The sequence below is a fragment of the Oryctolagus cuniculus genome, chromosome 8 (assembly GCF_964237555.1).
Source record: "Oryctolagus cuniculus chromosome 8, mOryCun1.1, whole genome shotgun sequence".
Classification (NCBI taxonomy): domain Eukaryota; kingdom Metazoa; phylum Chordata; class Mammalia; order Lagomorpha; family Leporidae; genus Oryctolagus; species Oryctolagus cuniculus.
In genome coordinates this window covers 123,178,165-123,190,104 of record NC_091439.1, presented here as the reverse complement: position 1 = coordinate 123,190,104, position 11,940 = coordinate 123,178,165, and the positions used below count along the sequence as shown (strand labels likewise).

At 51.1% G+C, this 11,940-nt stretch overlaps 1 pseudogene; it reads left to right on the top strand.

Moving 5' to 3' along the window:
- Positions 1-10,573: 10,573 nt before the first annotated feature.
- LOC108176325 (protein phosphatase 1 regulatory subunit 14B pseudogene) lies at positions 10,574-11,451 on the top strand (annotated as a pseudogene).
- Positions 11,452-11,940: the final 489 nt, after the last annotated feature.

Genomic DNA, 11,940 nt, shown 5'->3' with positions numbered 1-11,940 from the left:
AATGAGAAAACCGTGGGCAACATAAACAGGTCTAGCTAATGATGGGAGAAAAAGCCAAGACCCTCCTGAAACACGGTACAGAGATGAGGCTGTCTAGGATGAGAAGACCAGTGAGAACAAACACTTAGACTGAACATGGGGTCATTTCAACATCTGGATTTGAATAATCAGGACTAAGAGGAACACCAAGAGTGGATAATGAGGAAACTGGAACATCCATGATGACTCGCCTCAAGGGGTTGTTACCGATTAGTCCCTGCTCAGCATCTCCTAAAATGAAAACCAAGGAATGATCCTTGGATGTCAACACTAGTGAATGCTAACCAGCAGGAAGGAAGACTCGATTCTCCACATACTATAAGAACCAAACCACAAAACACAATACCTAGGGATTCTGAAATTCTGTGTTGTTTAAACACACGGACTAACAGGGATTTCGTTTCGTCAACCAAAGTTTCACAACCAATGGCATGGCATCCATTGTGGATACTGTGCAGAAACAATACCCCTCTCCTCTCTGACCTAAAAATATCATAATCCAAGTGATTTCTGTCGCTCCCCCTCTTCATGGAGGAGCAACACAGGACCCTGCACTGTTCTTTCTGTCTGCTCGGCCCTCCCCGGGTTTGCTGCTGGTTCTTCCCGGGTTGGCTACTGTCCCTTCCACCTCCGTGGAAGGGCAGTTCCCCCTGGCCGCATTCCCCACTTCCGCAGGGGAGCGGCACACCGCCGGCCGGTTCTCTCGGGGGCTGCACGGGTTCCCTTAGATGTTCCCCATAGATGTTCCCGGTGCATGCCGTTTCTCTCCTCCTTTATAGTCCTCCTCCGCCAATCCCAACTCGGCTGCCCACACGCCGAGTACGCTGCTCTCCAATCAGGAGCAAGTCCTACAGTTAATTGGTTGAACTGGAGGCAGCTGTGCGGAAGCTGTTTACTTCTCTCCCAGCGCCATATTGTGGGAGAGCAGATGCATAGAATAAGTCTTAATTCCAGTAACTCAGTCCAGTCCGGGCTGCTCCCCACAATTTCAATATTTCAAAATCTAACTTAGAAATAAAAAGAACCAGTATTGAGTTATTCAGAACCTTATAGTTTTATACCTGCAACAAATATACTTAGGGAATAATGCTTCCTTCTCAAACTTTCGGTGCCATCCTCTGATCTACTTGCCTCTGATGATAAACAGAGTCCCCACAGTCCTAGCTAATGTAATAATATGACTGGGATATGTGAAGTTTACATCGTATGTCTCCCCATATAGCCGCATTCGTTAAGACGATCTAACAATATCTTGCTAAAGAACTTTTTCATAAAATTAGGGCAACACTGGATATCACAGAGGCAGAATTAGAATTCAGTGGGGCAATGACATCGATATACAACCATTTTGGGGGGTTTCCCAGTCAATGCTATCACTGCTGTGTTGCAGAACCTTCCATGTAAACTGAGATAAACTAGCTTAGCAAATTAGGAAAAACAGGAGTCAAAGCCTGTGAGCAGGAACTTCCTTTCTGGATGACTAGATCCGTTTTCTCAGCTCCTATCCACCAAGCAGAACTATAAATCCAGAAAATAACACAAGAAACCTGGAAATTAACGCAGTCGCTGGGCATCGTAAGTGCCCACCCGACAGAAGATGACTCACCTGCTGGTTCACCCATCCTGGCATGACAATTCAGCCAGGTAGGCCCATTCCTTCTGGAACCATATGTGATACCTCCGAGCACATACACATTTTACGATATACAATGTAAAGCCTATTTAGAACATGTGACATGAAATTTATAATATATAATACAAATTGAATATACAGCATTCAATTTACAACATACAATATAATACACAATTTATCCTTCCTTTCCCCTGGCTCCTGAAGGCCCGAGTGTCCCCTGCCTGTGGCCAGGGCCGGCATATGATACGCACAAACATTTCAAGAAGACTCACCAGGCGAGGAGGGACAAACCTGAGGGTCCTGTTGAACCTACTGCCACTCCTCCGACACCAGCAGCCCAGCCCTTCGTGCAGGTGTTGCTCTTGGCTGCTCACCTCCTTGTTCGAAGGCTTGGCGCCAGTGCTCAGCACATGTTCCAACAAAGAACTCCACGACGCTGGATGCTAAGAAGAGAAAAGGGAAACAGCAACACTGAGCACCCTTTTTATAAACTCGGTATTCGACAGCATGCGTCAATTCTGATTGGATTCCCTTCAGGCACCAACCAATCAGAAAACAAAGACCAAGCCCACACAGGCTTGCACACGGGATGTGGCTCCAGGCTTCTCCGGAGCTCCTGCTGTCTGTACCAAGTAGACAGCGAGGCCAGGCTCCAGTGCGGTGGGGCCGCGGGTCAGCTGTTTGCTTCACTTTTGCCATGGAATTTATTCCACCATTCGATTTAAAATTTGACAGTTTTTCTCTTTAGGTACAGTACATACTCCTCTGATTGTCTCCCTAGAGTGTTCAAATAAAGTGAAACTGCTTTTATAGGACTCATGCATTGGGAGTGGTTTTGTTTTTCAACGACTGGATTACAGAAAGAAAACAAGTATGGGATGCTGGCATTACGGGTGGTGGCTTGACCCACTGCACAACACTAGCCCCTACCCACAGGAATTTAGAAGCCCAATGATTTAGAAAAAGACTGTCTCACATGTGGAAGGAATGCAAATGTATAGTTTCGGTAAGTCTGAATGACTTTTATTGCAGAAAACAAGAAAACACAAAGATATTTCAACTAGGTGATGAGGAGTCTGATATACAACAAATGATTCATTTAGCAGTACCGTTACCACTGCGGGATCTTTTCCTCTAACTACTGGTTTAGACACTTGATTTAAATTTGCGGCCAGCCTTGGAAAGCTGGAAATCTTGATGCCAAGCAGAAGCGAGATGAAATTTGAAACAGAGGCATACCAGCTAGAACCACAGCCTAGACCTAATTCTAGTGTTTACCCTTGGCGAGAGTTGGAAATCACAAACTCTGTAAGTAAGAAAACACCATCTCCACCTCCGGATTCCACGTTAAGCACCATGTGCGCTGACCAACAATGCTTTCCTCCCTCCTACTTAATAAAAATATAATAAAAATAAGTCTATGATTGCTGCACTAATTGTAAGATACCTCTGCTTAAAGATACACCATGAAATAAAATATTTCAAGGATTTATAATAACTCTAAGAGGTTTCTAACTCAGAGAAAGTTCCAGGAGGCAAGGGTAGGTCTGTTCTAGTCTCTAGAACAGTGGGCAATCAATCCCCCAGGGCCCCAACTGTTCCCCTCCGAGGTGACTCAAAAACGCGTGCTTGAGCAATTTTGAAAAGTCACAAGTTGAGGGGCTGTGTACTAACAGAACCCTACCAGCCATCCAAATGAAGGGAGAACCATCATGCAGACATTGTGCAGACACCACACCACCTGTGGGTAAGGCCTCCCCAGTGTGCACAGCACTAGCCCTGGAAATGCCAGTCACAGGGCGTAACGATGCCCACGGGGGCTGTGCAGTGTGACGACTCTGCCAGTAATAACATCTCTACCCAACAGCTCTCGAGTAGCTCAGGAGCGTAGCAGTTACATCTTGTAAAAACTAGCAGACGTGACTTTTACACAGGCCAAGAATATCTACTAGCTCACTTCACACAAGTCAGTATGTGTCATTTCTGATGATCACTTTATCAGCAAACTTCAACAAGAATTTCAGGCAAGATTTTAGGTCAGTGAGTACTGTGGGTCTGCAAGATTCTTCTTCTTTCTACTTGAGGCTTTCTTTGAATGGTTAAAGGTTCTTTTTAAAAAAAAAAAAAACATTTTATTTATTTTAAAGGCACAGTTACAGAAAGAGAGGGAGAGAAAGAGAAAGAGAAAGAGAAAGGGAAAGAGAAAGAGAGAGGTCTTCCATACACTAGTTCACTCCCCAGATGGCCACAATGGCCAGGAGCCTCTTCTGGCTTTCCCACGTGGGTGCAGGAGCCCAAGCACTGGGGCTATCTTGTGCTGCCCTCCCAAGTGCATTAGCAGAGAGCTGGATTGGAAGTGGATCTGGGAATCTGAATCAGCATCCATATGGGACGCTGGTATCATGGGGGGCGGCTTTACCAGCTAAGCCAAAACACTGGCAGCAAAAGTTCTTATCTTCTACTTTAAGGTTTACAAAACCCCTCAGAAATCTAGAAATTTTATGACACAGCTAACAACTCGGAAAGGACAAGAGTTATTAATGGGTGGAGTAGGGCATCTGGTACAGTGCTTAAGGAGAAACAACCGGGGCCTGGTGAGTGGACAGTGCTGTCTGTGACTGTCCACCAACCTACTTTATTTTCAGCTGTGAGTCCTAGAGGTTTGAGAGCACATTTAATAATGTACAAAGCAAAGAGGCAGAAAGAAGGGCAGTCAGGCACAAGAGGGCACTGCTCTAGTCTTTTCCACACTGCAGGTGCGGAGATCTGTTCAACACCTGTGTAAATTTCAACGCGGTCAGCCTTGTGCTAGGGAGAGAGCTGGCCTGCAATGCCATTGCCTACTGCAGAATGCTAGCAAAGACCTAGTGATTCTGAACTAACACAAGTCATCAAAACAGTTCCAGGAATGCTCTGGTATGGATAATCCACGTTGCTCCCTGCAGCATTGCTTTAATGGTGAAATATCAGAATTATCATACAAAATAGCAACCGCTTATGTTGGAATACAATGTAATCTTATACAGTCACAGCCAATGGGTTATACTCAGCAGCCAAGGCCAACCTCACGGGCGCAGCCTACATGGTCACAAAGGAGCCATCACACAGCGCTGGTACTCAGAAGGGCCTTCACTGGGTGTAAACCTCTGCTGGTGGTGACTCAAAATCCTCGGTTTGTAAGCGAGTCCAAAGAACATGAGGCTGAGCCAAGGAGGTATGCGGGAGAAAGGAAAGAGCTTTATGACTTAGTACCTTTAGTGGCACTTTATCCCTGCCTTAGGAACAAGGCGCTCACAAAATTATGCAGCAGGCCCTGTTAGCAGTGGTGATGCAAACCCCTCCCAAGCAGCCAGCCACCCTGTGAAGGAGGGAACGGAAGACTAATCAAGGAATGGCTTCTGGTATAGTGGCTAAGCCACTGCTGGAATCCCCACAGCCCATGTTAGAGTGCCCAGGATCAAGTCCTGGCTGAAGTCCTGATTCCAGCTTCCTGCTAATCCACCCTGGGAGGCAGCAGGTGAAGGCTCAAGTACTTCCATCCCTGCCACTCACATAGGAGACTTGGATTGAGTTCCCAGGCCCTGGCTTCAGATACAGTTCCAGCTGTTGTGGGCACTAGGGAAGGAAACTAAGGGATGAAATATTTCTCTCTTCCTTTGAAATAAAGAAATAAGAAACAAAGACTAATCGCCAGGGACCTTGTGGACCCCTCAAACCCTCTGGTCTTAACCCTACCAGCAAATCTCCTTTCATACCTAAGGGTCCCTCTCAAAAGTCAGTTCCAGTCCCCGGGTGGCAAGATGCCCACCTCAGACTCCTCCGATAGCTCAAAGAAAGATGACCACTGGTGGGAACCAGGACACAGGACCTATATTAACAAATCACAGCATGAGGCCACAGAGTTATTAAGAAGGGTCCTTAGTAACATAGGACAAGTGCCTGTGGTTCTGCTCCATACAAAGACAAGCCCAAAAGAAAAGTACCACTGGTTTTTATGAGCTACACCTCTCTGATACGCCACCTCTAGAACTACTGGAACCTGGGGTTCCAACCCCAGGAGGGACACAGCAGAGCAGGTTTTAAACTGGGGCTTTACTGTTTTTGATATATGGCCTAGGGCAGGTCCCCACCTCCTTTAGCCTCCTATTTCAAAGGGGATCAGCAGTGCCTTCCTCACAGAGCTTTGAAGAGGATTAAACAGTACAATGTGGTATAATTAAGTAAAACTCTTGCTTTCCCTCCTTGTGCTGTTATTTAGAAATGAGACGATGGTACACTAAGAACCCTGACAAGTGAAAGTGCTTCAAGAATGCTGATTCTGTTGCTGTCTCCTTCCTTGGCCCTCGTGCCCTTGTTCTTGAGACCAGACCCTTCATAAACCATCAGTTCCTGTCCCAAGACCCACCAGTGAGTGTATTGTTAGTTCTGCATAGGCTGAATACCAACTGTGTACCAGGGACTACAGGAATGAAAGCAGAGAGAAAAGGCCTGCCCTGGACAAGCTCACAGTCTTCTATGAGATACAGGTATTTAGCAAATACATGCTGATAAAATGGGTTAAGCGCTTTACGAAGATAAGCAGTGTGTTATGCAAGTTCTGGAAACGTATCCCTGCCTGGGAGGATGAGAGAAAAGTATCACAGAGAAGGAAGACCCTTGAGTTGGATATTTTGAAACATGGCTACGACTTTCTCAAGCTGAAAACACTGAGGAACATCAAGTAGTGGCTGCCTATCTGCAGAGCAGTGGCAAGTCTGGCATGACAGAAGCAGGGGCTGTGCAGCTTGGAAAAGGAAGCTGTGAACAGACCTGAGAACAAGGCCTTGGAATGCCCCCCTAAGGGATTAGGGCTTTTGAAAGTATGCAAGAGGAGATGAGAAAAGATCAGACAGTCCCCTGTGTTTTCTAGGGAAATGCAGGTGGTATGCAGGCCTGAAGCAGAAAAGCCTGGAAGAAAGAATCCGGAGAGCAATGAGACTTGGCAGCAGGCAGCCTCGGCCTGAGGGCTTGTGTAGGACCTGAGCCACCACTGACATAGATTCGGTGACTACTAGGACACAGATGCTGGTAAAGAGGGTGCTGCCAAGCTTGCCAACTTGGAAGGCAAGTCAGATGGAGCCGCCAATACAGAGATCAGTGCAATGTGTGGAGCAGGTTTGAATGGAACAGGAAGTCTGCGGTACCTGCAGGACACTCAAGTGTGTGTCTAAGAGGCAATGCAAACGGAGATGTAGATCCCATGGTAGAGGCTGAGGATGGAGACACTGCTTTGGCAGGTAGTCTCATAGAGACGTCGGTTCAAGCCACAGCAGTACGATCACCTCGAGTTGATTCGAGTGCCCCAGGCCAGTGTTCCCGCACACACATTACGGTTCAGAACCACCCAGAGAAGAGAGGCCGGGAGTCAAGGCCGCTTCTCACGGACGCGGCCAAGACTGATTCCGGCCAGGGCCAGGAAACCCCCAAAACGGAACCCGGGCCGTGGGAAAAGTTCTTCCTCTCCCAACCCCCGCCTCCACCCGCCCACCGGCACTCCTGTCACACTCGCCCTCCCTCGACGCTGCCCCACACGCCTTCCTTCCCCTTCCTTCCACGCCACCCCACCTTCACGCCACCTTTTCCTTCTCCCCCCTTCCTCTCTCCTCCCGAATCTCCCTTGGCCGCCTCTCTCCTCCTCCTCTCCCCTCCACCCCTCACATGCACACCCCTTGCCCGCTACCTGCACCCCAGGCCCCACCTACCCCGCGATGACGGGAAGGCCATCGCGCCCAACTCACCAAACAAAGAGTGTTTCTGCTCCTCTGGAACAGGAGCCGAGGCCCGAGGGGTAGTCGTCCGGAAGCTGCCCAAGAAGAGGACCGCGCCTACACATTTCCAGAAGGGCAAGGTACCTGCCGCGGCTGTCTCGGGCTGCAGTGTCTCTGATTCAGGCCTGACCCCGGAGGCACTGGGTCTCACTCAGGCTCTGCCAGCAGCATCGAGGACGGCTCCTCAAGACTTGAACAGGCTTTTGGGCAGGAACAGATGAGGAGCAGACTTCCATCTGAGGATGGCTGAGCAGGAGATGTACCTACGGGTACAATTCCTGGTCACAGCGCAGGGCGCAAATTCACTCCCCACAGGCAGCTGCCATGGCGCCATGGGACACATCTGCATGCTGCTACGTCCAGTGTGGGGCGCCCAAGAGCCGATTCCAGTCCCGCTACTCCAGGTTGGGAACCAGGGAGGCAGCCGCTGATGGCCCAGGTACTTGGATCCTGCCTCCTTCCCTCCTGGGAGTCCTGAATGGAGTCCTTGCCTCCTGGCTTCTGCCTGGCCCAGCACTGGCCTTTGAAGCCGCCTGGGGAGAGAAGCAGTGCATGGGGCATCGCAAGCACTCTTGCTCTCTCTCAGTGATTGCCCATCTGGTGGTTCGCCCCCCTCCCAGGTGGCTACAAAGGCCAGGGCTGGGCCAGGCTGAAACAGAAGCCAGGGACTTTATCTGGTGCCCCATCCTGAGAACCTGCCACCGGGCCCCTGGCTCCTGAATACTGGCTCCGGATCTGCTCAGCCCCCATCATTGCGCCAATTTGCAGAGGACCAGCAGATGAAAGACTTACTTTCTCTTTCTCTCTCTCTCTCTCTCTCTCTCTCTCTCTCTGCATATAACTCTGAATTTCAAATAAACAAATAAGAACTTTATATATAAAAAAAAGGGGGGGGAAGACATAGCTATAAATAAAATACTACATCACGGCCAACTACTAGAGTTTATATCGAACTTGATACTATATGCATCACCTGGCCTATTAACACAGAACTCCTGTGGGAAGGATAGTTAAAACCCGTGATTTGCAAACCCTTCCAAAAAGGAGACAAAGGGGAAAAATCTTCCATCTCATCCCTTCGGACCAACATTTTCCCAACATGCAAAACAAATGCATCATAAAGAAAACGGCACATACGTATCTGTCATGACTGCGCTGTCACATTCCTCAACAAAATATTACCAAACGCGCTCCTGAAGCACAACCAAAGCTTAGCACGCTGGGTGCAACTGAGAGGTACTCCAGGAATGCAAGGATGGCTACCATACACAATCAATATCTCACAGAACAGAATAAACATGGGGAAGCCCACAAAGTATCCCTATAGACACAGAAAACCTAGTTCACAAAAACTCCCACCACTTTGGCCATATCAAAATAAAAAGGAATCATCAAATCAGGAACAGAAGCTAAACCTCGGCTTGACAATGGCCTCTCACTGAAAACCCACAGAGCGCTAACATCACACCAAATGCCAGTTAACCGGAAACTGTCCTCCTAGACCAGGAAACAGACGAGCGTTTTCGCTCTTATTCCTCCCCGTCAGCAGTCTCGGGGGTCTCGAGCAGGGCGGCTGGGCCATCAAAACGCAAACAGACGGGAACGCGGAGCCGCTCCGGGAGGAGACGGAGCCCCCTCTGCTCTGGCACAGCTGCTCGCACACTGGGGAAAGTTCCAGACCGACCGTCCGCACAGCAAGACCGCGACTCCACCCGCGCCTTCGGGACCCGAGAGCAACAGGCACGCCGGCAGCGAAGACTCGCAGCGGGAAACCCCAACAGCCCCCGCATCACTCACCGCCAAGGGGGCCCGGTCTGCTGGCGGCACAGAGGCCCGCGAAGGCCGCTGCTTCCACGAAGGGCCGAAGAAGAGAACCGCGCCCGGGAAACGGCGCGGCAGCCTCGGGCCGCAGCCTCTCTGAGCCCGGCCTGACCCCGGGGGCGCTGGGTCTCCCGCAGGCTCCGCCGGCAGCGTCCAGGACGGCTCCCGACGGCTCGCGCGGGCTCTCCGGCAGCAGCGGACGGGACCCGCGAGGACTCCTACCTGAGCGCCGCGGGCCACAAGGGGCCACTTCCGGGGCACAAGGGGCCACTTCCGGGGCACAGCGCCGGGCGCAGGCGCACTCCCCACGGGCGGCCGCCGTGGCGCCACGGGACGCACCTCCGCGCTGCCTGCCGCGTCCAGCGTCCGACGCCCCAGGGCCACTGGCAGTGCGGCCTCTGCAGCCTGTGACCCAGGGACCACGCCTCCCGGCCTCCTGGGCGCCCTGAATGGAGGTCAAGCCTCCTGGCTTCTGCCTGGCCCGGCGCTGGCCGTTGGAGCCGCTTGCAGAGAGAAGCAGAGCACCGGGCATCGCGAGCCCTCTTGCGTCTTGCTCTCTCTCACGGATCGTCCCTCTGGGGGTTCAACCCCCAGGTGGCTACTAAGGCCGGGGCCAGGCCGGGCTGAAGCAGAAGCCGGGGACTGTATCCGGTGCTCCACTCTGGGTTCAGGGGCCTGAGTCCTTGGGCCGTCTCCCTCTGCTTTCCCAGGCATGGCAGCAGACAGCTGGATCCCACGGGGAAAGGCTCCCAGGAGGGGCCGGCGCTGTGGGGGAGCGGGAAAAGCCACCACCCGCAGCGCCCGCATCCACATGGGCGCCGGTTCGAGTCCCGGCTGCTCCACTTCCAGTGCCGCTCTCTGCCGTGGTCTGGGAAGGCAGCAGAAGAGGGCCCAAATCCCTGGGCCCCCGTACCCATGCAGGACACCCCAGGGAGGCTTTTTTAGACAATTGTATTAGAGTTTTCATTATTGTGTTCAGTTTCGTAATAAAGATTATTTGCTTTTATATCATATATGATTGTTTTCAGTTTGATGGTGTGGTGATGTTTCACTCCACTTTTTAAGACTGTGTTGGTCATATAAACAGCAAGGGTTGACTATGTGTGTACAACTTAATTAAGTTGGATTCAGTGGTGAAGTATGACACTTTTTTTATTACATGAATATGTTACATTTTGAGAAGTTATGATGAAATTCTGTGTGTAGCGGCGGCCGCGGGGGACAAAGGGCGGGCGGATCGGCGGGGAGGGGGCGGGGCGCGCGGCCAGGCCAGGCCCGGGGGCTCCGCATGCTGCAGCTGCCCCCGGGCGCCCCCGCCGCCGCCCGAGCCGCGGAGCCGCGCGGAGCCGAGCCCGCGAGCTAACCCGAGCCAGTGGCCCGGAGCCAGCCGGCGGGCGTCCCGGAGGCGGCGGCGCAGGGAGGGGCCCGGCGCGCGCGCACGTGGCCCCGGCCGCCGCCATGGCGGACAGCGGCCCCGCGGGGGGCGCGGCGGTGGCGGCTCCGGCCCCCGGACCGGGCAGCGGCGGCCCAGGGCCCCGCGTCTACTTCCAGAGCCCCCCTGGGGCCGCCGGCGAGGGCCCGGGCGGCGCCAAGGAAAGGTCACCGTGAAGTACGACCGCAAGGAGCTCCGCAAGCGCCTCAACCTGGAGGAGTGGATCCTGGAGCAGCTCACGCGGCTCTACGACTGCCAGGAGGAGGAGATCCCAGAGCTGGAGATCGACGTGGACGAGCTCCTGGACATGGAGAGTGACGAGACCCGGGCGGCCAGGGTCAAGGAGCTGCTGGTCGACTGTTACAAACCCACCGAGGCCTTCATCTCTGGCCTGCTGGACAAGATCCGGGGCATGCAGAAGCTGAGCACACCCCAGAAGAAGTGACGCTCCCCGACCCGGGCGAACGGTGGCTCCCGCGACAATCGCTGCCCCCGACCTCGTAGCAACAGCAATACCGGGACCCTGTGGCCAGGCCTGGCGCCATGAGCAGGGCTCCCCGTGCCCCTGGCTCAGGGGCCTCCTCCCAACCCCTGGGTTTTCCATTTTGGGGGTTTTTTATTGTTATTATGCTGACGGGACTTTTTGTGTTTTTATATCGACGCTGCGGCGCGGGCCCTTTAATAAAGCTAGGGTAAGCCTTTAAAAAAAAAAAAAGAAATTCTGTGTGTAGTGATTTTTTTTATTTTTTAAAAAATGTAATGGAATGAATTAGCATCATTTTCCGATGATAAATTCAGAAAATATTGTTTATAGTTAAATTATTTTTAAAAAGAGAAGCGGGAGAACATGTGTACCTGCACATATTCCAAAACTTTAGATGGGTTGCTAAAACCAACTTTTAGCTATGAATTTCAAGGTAAAATAAATCATTACATATTAAAGCAATCCTGAATCTATTTTTTCAGTTACTAGCAATCATCTCATATTGTGCCTTCAGGTGAAATGATCAAATAATAACTTTATCTTTCAGATTTTATTCCCTCGAATTTCTGGTATTCACTAGATGATACACACTGTTTTACAGATATGATAATTAAGTCTATTCTTAGTTTTATAATCTGGGTATCATATTTCCTGTTACGCTTTTATTGTTTATGTAATTAATCCGATAAAATTCTTAAATTTTTGTTTAATATGTCTGCATTTC